Source organism: Bos indicus x Bos taurus, unplaced genomic scaffold (assembly GCF_003369695.1).
Source record: "Bos indicus x Bos taurus breed Angus x Brahman F1 hybrid unplaced genomic scaffold, Bos_hybrid_MaternalHap_v2.0 tig00000330_arrow_arrow_obj, whole genome shotgun sequence".
In the NCBI taxonomy this organism is placed as follows: domain Eukaryota; kingdom Metazoa; phylum Chordata; class Mammalia; order Artiodactyla; family Bovidae; genus Bos; species Bos indicus x Bos taurus.
Genome location: NW_020867196.1, coordinates 1 through 7,833, shown reverse-complemented (window position 1 = coordinate 7,833; position 7,833 = coordinate 1). Strand labels below are relative to the sequence as shown.

General features: G+C 34.9%; 1 long non-coding RNA gene across 2 annotated transcripts; it reads right to left on the bottom strand.

Moving 5' to 3' along the window:
* Positions 1-1,713: 1,713 nt before the first annotated feature.
* On the bottom strand, positions 1,714-6,507 carry LOC113888633. Of its 2 annotated transcripts, XR_003510023.1 has the most exons (3): positions 6,389-6,507; positions 4,620-4,715; positions 1,714-3,994 (listed from the first exon to the last, which is right to left on the bottom strand). It is a non-coding gene; the product is annotated as an uncharacterized LOC113888633 (long non-coding RNA). The 2 variants fall into 2 exon arrangements; XR_003510024.1 differs by lacking the exon at positions 4,620-4,715.
* Between the last annotated feature and the right edge of the window lie 1,326 nt (positions 6,508-7,833).

The following is a 7,833-nucleotide window of genomic DNA, read 5'->3' as shown; positions in this document are numbered from 1 at the left end:
AATTGTATATCAAAGTGAAATACTAGCACCTCCTTTTTGTTGTCTGCAAGCCTTAGTCTTTATCTACAAATGAGGATAATATCATCTACTTTCTTAGGATGTTGGAAAGGCCAGAGGAGGTATTACATGAAAGCATTTAGCATAGTTTTTGATAACACAGAAGGCACCAAAAAAATGACAGATACTATCTGTTATCTCCCCAGTCAAAAAAATGTCAGTTATTTTTTGGAAGCAGGCATTATATTGCCACTCACAGGCATGAAAACTCCTCCTCCGAGTTACTGTCTACCACGGTTACTTCCTGAGATCACACCTCAACAATTTTCAGTGTGTTCTTCACAGGCATTAGAGTCCCTGCTGGTGGTATGTGCATTGGTGAAATGGACGTGCCGAGACAACAAAATTGAGAACAGTCTAGTGAGGAGAATGATAAGCAACAAACTTTTGTAAGTTCTGGGTGTTTGACCATAAACATGGTGGTGCTTAGCCTTTAAGAAAAGGAAAGTTCAAGGGCTAGAAATACACAGGATTGTTAGGTCTACTGCACCCTCTAGTGGCCACAAAGAAGATTGCTTGTTTAAAATCCTAGTTTGGTCGAAATTGCAATATTGATGCATAAATATACATCACCCTTGAATTTAAAAAATAACCAATTTGCCTTTATGTGTTCTCTGCCTATGTCAAAACAAAACAAAACCTAATATTAAGAAAAGCCAATGCTGTCAAAATTTGATCCATTTGTTCTCTTTATTCCCTGCTGAATGAAAATACTAATCAATAGAGGGAAAGGCACAGGCAACGCTACCTTTCATGCTCTATGGACTCTTAAGTGAGGACTGAAGATAATTGCCTTTGTTGCTTTATGAAAGGGAATTTTCAAATGAGCATCTTTCTAAAACAGCAATTTTTTCACCAAAGGGCTATTTACAAGACAAGGTAATAATTAAATATGCCCAAGACTATGAATCTTTTCTCTGCCCAAACCCTTCATTTTTATAATGGGTAATTATAGTAAAAACTTCAATTAACCAGAACCCTCAATTAACATGATTTCCCCTCTTGCACTCTATTTTTAGGACAAAGTGGTGGAAAAAAATCATAAGACATCAGTCATGTGAGTGATTTAGTTTGAAAATCATTAAGATAGAATATGCTATAGTAAGTAGGAAAAAATCTTGAATAAAATTACATCCATACCATGATAACCAATACACAGGAAGTACATACATAACAAGAGCTGGAAGAGAATAAACTATTTTGTTGAATATTGTGGTATAATTTTAACCTTTCTATTCTACTATCTTTTTAATGTTATGTTATTACATATATAAAATTTAAAGAGAAGGTATAAACTCGACATATACACTGCAACATTTTCTATTCTACATCCATGTAGCACTGAGACTGAGAATCAGAATCTAAAATCCTTCAAAGATCTCTATAAATGTCAGAAAAATATTTAAGACTGTCACATCCTATCAAGAAAGAAAAATAGGTCACTTGGGGAATATTTCCTCCAAAATGAGCTGAAACAAGAAGAGCTTATTAGTTAATTTTCAACTAATTTGAAAATAAATGTATCAGGACATTTCTTATTCAGAAGTGTCAGTCTTACTCAGAATCTCACTGCAGTACAAAACTCAACAGTCCACAGAGTAGTTAGTTCAGGATAAGTAACCACTCATGAATAGAAAGCTCATGATACCAAGTCCATCTATTTAAAATACTGTTTATTTGTGATTTTACATTAATTAGCATTACATCTAAGAGCAATATCAGATAACATTTATACATTTTCCACAGGACACAGAGGTTCATTGGCTCATTCTTTATGCCAAAGCAAGTAAATAGAGGCATTAGCAAAAGGTGCAAATAGTTCACTGTTGCATTTAAAAAATACTTATGCACATTGCATTCATTTAAGATATATATATTTTTAAAAAGTTATGGAAAAGCATAGTTCACAGGTTACTGTTTCTACATACATTGTAATACAACATAAATGATGTAGAACAAAAAAGAATCCTCAAACACAGAATTAAGCAACTGAAGTTTTCCACTAAGATTAAAACACTGATTCCAGTAGTTAGTGAGATCTAGAATGAACTTTCCAGGCTCCGTTTCAACTTTGCATCATCAAACACTCACAGTCAAACAGAACCAGCCCCGCAACACACTATAATCCATGGAATTTTTTTTTACACACCAACTCACCCTCCAGAAATACTTTGGATTATTTTTACCCATTGACTATTTTGGATCATTGATTTTACATTGATTTGTGACATTACTTGGGTGAAAGGGAAAAAAAAAAAAAAAAAAACTATATTAAGTCTAGGTTTAAATTTGTATTTACATTAGAAAGAAAGTTAACTGAAAACATAAGAAAAATTGGTAAAAATTAAGAAGTGGTAGTTTTCTCATGGTCGGGGGTGGGGATTAGACCCACTGCTTTCTTTTTGCGCCGCCTTCTAAAAATACGTAACGTTAAAAGGATTTCACCCTTTTAAAACTTGAATGTCAACTAAGAAATACAATGGTTTTGGCAGAGAAACAAAATGTTAGCCATCGGGGACATGCTGTAAATAAATGACACTTCAAATCCTATCGTGGCCATGCAGCATCAACCTAGAACTCTTCTCATGACACCTCTCCTGTTCCCGTCACTGCTCACTTCCTCTCTCAGTCTCTTCCTTTCCATGTGGTTACCATGTGAGGGCTTTCTCACTCATTAGCAATACTAAGAGAAAAAATACATTATAAGGTTCAAATATGAATCTTGTTATGCCTTTAAATGCTCTAATCCCCTTTTGATACTAAGTCCCTGGATTCTTTAATTATATTTAAAGTATACTTAGTACCAAGCAGCCTCAAATGTGCTCTACTGTTAAATGATTGGCTAATATGCTTATGACATTTTTATACTGAATGGTATACAAACGCCTCAACATACAAAAATCGTTTTTGCCAGAGTTAAACTAAATAACCCATGTTATGTGTATAAAATCCCCTTCACTGAAAATAAGGGGTTTCTAAACTAATAAAAAAGGAACTTTTCAAAAATTATAGTTTACTAAAATGACCTTTTTTTTTTTTTTTTTTCAAACAAAGTTACTTCAGGTGAGGAAATTTCATACTATGAATAAAATTCCAAATGAATCTTTTCTTAAATTTTAAAAAAACAATTATGTGCCAGTGTATACTAATGCTATAGATTCTTATCTTAGAAGCTTTTAAAGCATTCTGTTAATGCCCATTGAAACAATGGGAACCCAACAGTTACAGTCAATAATCATGATAAAAACTATAATCTCATTACCAAGTGAAGCAGGTTTTGAGAAACAAAAATTCTCTCACTTGTTCACTGGTAATTTCTTTCCAACAGATATTATGTAGAAGGCCTGAAGTAATTCAGACAGATATCTGTTTGTGGGGATTATAATACTTCATGAGGGCAAAGCTAATCAAAACTAGCAATTGTTTAAAAATTCAAAACCTTTTTTGGACATAGAAAATGAGAGATGACTTTGAAAGTGTTTTCATAATATGTTTTTCTTTTAGTAAAACTCTTTCCAGTTCTTAAAAGTCCAGTTTGCTACAGACCCCCAATCTGATCTACCACTGCATATTAATGATCAACTTATATGTGGTTTTTAAATGTGCAACGTCACATTGTAGTAACAATTATAAAAAGACTCTATTTAGGCTTCAACTTTCTCCTTTTTTTTGTTCTTTTTCAGAAAAGAAGGAGTGCGGAATTTCTTCTTTTTCTTGGATGGTGATTTTGAAGGTGAGCCTTCAGGTGACAGGACTTCTTCAATTTTTTCTGGAGACTTGATGGTTATCTCGATGCTTTCTATGGTGGTGCTTGTGGTTAACCTGCTTACTCGCTGAGCAAGCTCGTCTTCAACACCATGCACGTCATCCTTGCCATTCACTATCAGGACAGGTACATCCATGGAGATGAAGCTCTTGGAAAATAGCTCATGGTTTTCTATAAAAGGAGAGGATTTTTTTGTTATTTTATATAGTCAACATCTTTGCTTTATTTTACAAAACTGAAATGCTTAAGCAATGTACTAAGGCATTACTTTGATCCCAATAAAGACAGATGATTATTTTAATAGACTATGGGCCTATTAGCATGAAGCTAATGCTCTTAAATGGTTATAAAGGGAAGAAAGTTGTTAGAACAAAGAATGAAGGCTAGATAAGTCCAGTTTGATGACTTGACAGTTTCATTGTAAATCAAGTCAGTATAAATGAGGAAGACAATATACATATATTTTTCTTTAATTCTGGAGTCATCTGGCAATCAAAGTTGAGAAAAATTTCATGCTTCTGATTGGAAGACATATGACAAACCAATTTTAATTTCACAAATTCTTAAGAACTATTATGTTGCCAAAATCCAGATTAAGGTAAATCGGTATAAATGCTGAACAAAAGTAGCACCCCATAATAATAAAAGAAAATAAAGTCACTGGGAGCTGTAAGTAAAGTGCATGGTGAGAAACTTACTGTATCAGGTGTTCAATTTCTTTATATGAAGACAAACGACAGAGGGACAGACTCTAAAGATTAACTGGGTGGAGGCTGTGGGAAATTACATTGAATACCTTCTAATTTTTCAGGGATATTTTGCGGTGACTGAGTTTGAGACTGAATTTGTGAAACAGATGAAGCGTCATCTGAGAGTAATTCCTGCTCAGCATCTGTTGGATAAGAGTTTAGTTAAAAGCCATGCAAAACAAAAAGCATTAAGATTTTAGGAAGGTTAGTGCATACATCAAATACCTGCATACACAGGGATGATAAACGCTTCAGCCATGAGCTGAGCATGCTCACAGTTATCCCACACATCAATCATTATGTGTGGAAAAGAGGAGGTTAATGTGTTAACACTCCGGCTGCTACTGCTAATTTGACATACATGCTTTAAGGAAGCATGGCTACTGGCAGCCCAGGCAAATAATACAAGCATTTAGCTTTTGCTACAGTGTTAGAAAACCAAAAATACATTGAGCAGCCAAATGAATGGAAATCTGAAAGCCTCACCAATGATGCTACATTAATGAGGCAAAATGCCTCACTGAATTTTTGAACAATATCCAATTAGTGATTCCTATTGGAGCAATATTAGTGAGCTAATTCAGGTCACAATGAATGTGGAAGAAACTACTTATAAAGTTATATATATATATATATATACACACAAGGAGATGGTTCTATTGTGCTATATTTGTTACCTGGCATCTTTAGGCTTTCAAAAAATAAGAGATTAAAGAGGGACATTTTACAAAATACAAAAATAAAGTTCCAATCTTATGTTAGAATGAACATAAGTTGAAGAATACCACTTAGAACATTTAATGTGATTATATTAATGAGTCAGGATGACTCCCTTTTGTGACAAAGACACTATCACATTGATGAGAACTGTTTCCTGGATGATCCAGATGTCATTAGTTCTTTCTACATGATATCAAACAGGCACAAAGATTTTTTAACTAGTGGTTCTATTTTGCTTTGGGTAAAAATTTCAACTATATGTTGAAGATGCTCTAAAGCAGAGGCTCTTACCCTCTTTTGGGGTCATAGACTTCTTGTCCTCCTCCCTGCACCCCTGACTTCCTCAAATATAAAATTAAGCAAATATTTATATCATATTTAAGATATTTTTCAGATGGCTCATAGATTGTCTCAAGCTTATCCAAGACCCAAGACTGAGAAACCCTCTCTATAAAGAATCTCTTATTCTTGAGTAAAGTGAGCTAGTATTCAATTGGTGTTTTCATGAACAGTTCTTAAATGCAACCCTTACTTAGGGTTCTGAAGTCAGAAAAAGAAAACCTCACTAGAGTGCCCATGTGCTTAAGTAAAGTCACATAAAAATTCTAGTGTCCCACTTTATTTTAGATTTGAAAATTACAGTAATGACATCTTGAGACATCCAGGAGCAACAGAGATTTTACAAAACATTAAAGCCACATACCTGTGAATCTACAAGTATGTCAAAGTAAAACAAAATTTTTTAAAAAGCCCACATTTTTCTGAAATGTTTAAATTTATTAATTTATCTACATTTACTTTAGCTAGTGATTGTTTACTCATCTGGAGATTTTCACTTTACTGTAGAAGACTTTCTGCTAGCAATCAGATTGCTTTCTAAGGAAAACAGCCTTCTCTACATGTTAACATACATGGTCTGTGGGAGCTCTTCACATTTTAATCCTACTTACACTCAAGTAAAGACTGAAAGAGCACATGGAACAACTGATGGTAAAGAAACATCAAAAAAAAAAATCCTGGACTGCCTTCTATCATCCAACTCAAGGGCTCTGTGAGCAGTGTGGTTAGCTGGGGCTTAACTTCAAAGTGAACTGACCTTCCAGACCTTGCTGTTTACGTTCGACTGTCCTCTTATACTCTTCAAGTTCTCCTTCTGTGAGATGACTGAAGGGGTTGGGAGGAGCTGGTGGGGCATGATCATCATCTTCCAAACTGCATGGTCTTGCGAAGAAAAACACTGACTTGTTACCAAGAGTAACATACTCATATATGTATATTTACTCATACATACTCATATATGTATATTTATTTTTATATATTTACATATATATATACCTACAACTTCATATACACCCACTTAAATGTATATATGATGTATGTGACACCTCAACTCACACCACCCATAAGAAATGATAAAGTAACATGTTTTAAAATATTCATATCCAGATTAATGACTTTATAGGACTACTGATCCAATAGGACTAAAATTGCCAATGATGCTTCCTTCAAGGCTGCATAGGTCAAATTTAATAACTCTTTAAAAAAAGAAAACTAAACCAAGTTCTAGAAACTTCCATGTAACTAAGAAATATCTTAAAAACCAAGAATGTCAAAAAGCCTTTGTAAAAAAAAGGCTTAGAAAAATTAAACTGTACCAAGAAAACTTTTAAAATCTGCTATGAAAATAAACTTGTACCTATTTGCTTTAGGAAAGAAATTAATGAGACTTTGAGCTAAATCTGGCAGATTGAACCCATGCATTAAAAGAAAATTCCTCCCAAACCCTACTAAAATGATAGTAAAGGAACAGTAGCAAAAATGGTGTAAACTTTTAAGGACAAAAGAATGGAAGAGGAGACAACACAGGATGAGAAATGGTAACACATGGTCGGAAGATGGAAAGCAGGTGGGAAGAGCAGGTGGCAGAGATGAGAAAATTGAAGCCTTAGCCCTGCAAAGAAGAATGCAAAAAAGAAGCCTGCTTGTGTGCTGTAGAGGTCTGTTAAGGCTCAAGTACCACAGAAAGTCGCTGTGAAGAAAAGCTGAAAAGGGACAACTTAGAAGTGTGAAGGAGGAACAGATAGATTCTCAGGCCCCCTTTCCTGTTCCACACACATGAGCATTACTCTCTCTCTCATCTCTGCAGAAGATCAGGGGCTTATTCTTCAGAACGACTGATCTGGGGACACAGAACACAGTTAAGGGCTCCCAGGATGATGGAGGCAGACTGGCAAGAGAATAGAGAACTCTCTGGATAAATTAAATGACCCCAGATAGAAGAACTACAGACACTAGTGCTTGGGCACTCCTGAAAGAAACAATCTGGTCCACACCCAGGCATCCTGCAGAGGAGCTCACCAGTTCCCAAGCTCTGCACACACCTGAGCTCCGACTGGCTTTCAGTGTCTCATTCTTAAATACAGACGGACTACCACAGACTTCCAGACACTTGAAGAAAGTTTCCAACATGGAAGAGACCAGAATTAAGAAGAAAAAGGGAACTCAGAAGAAACAGACAATAAAGGGAGCTGAAGAAAAAAT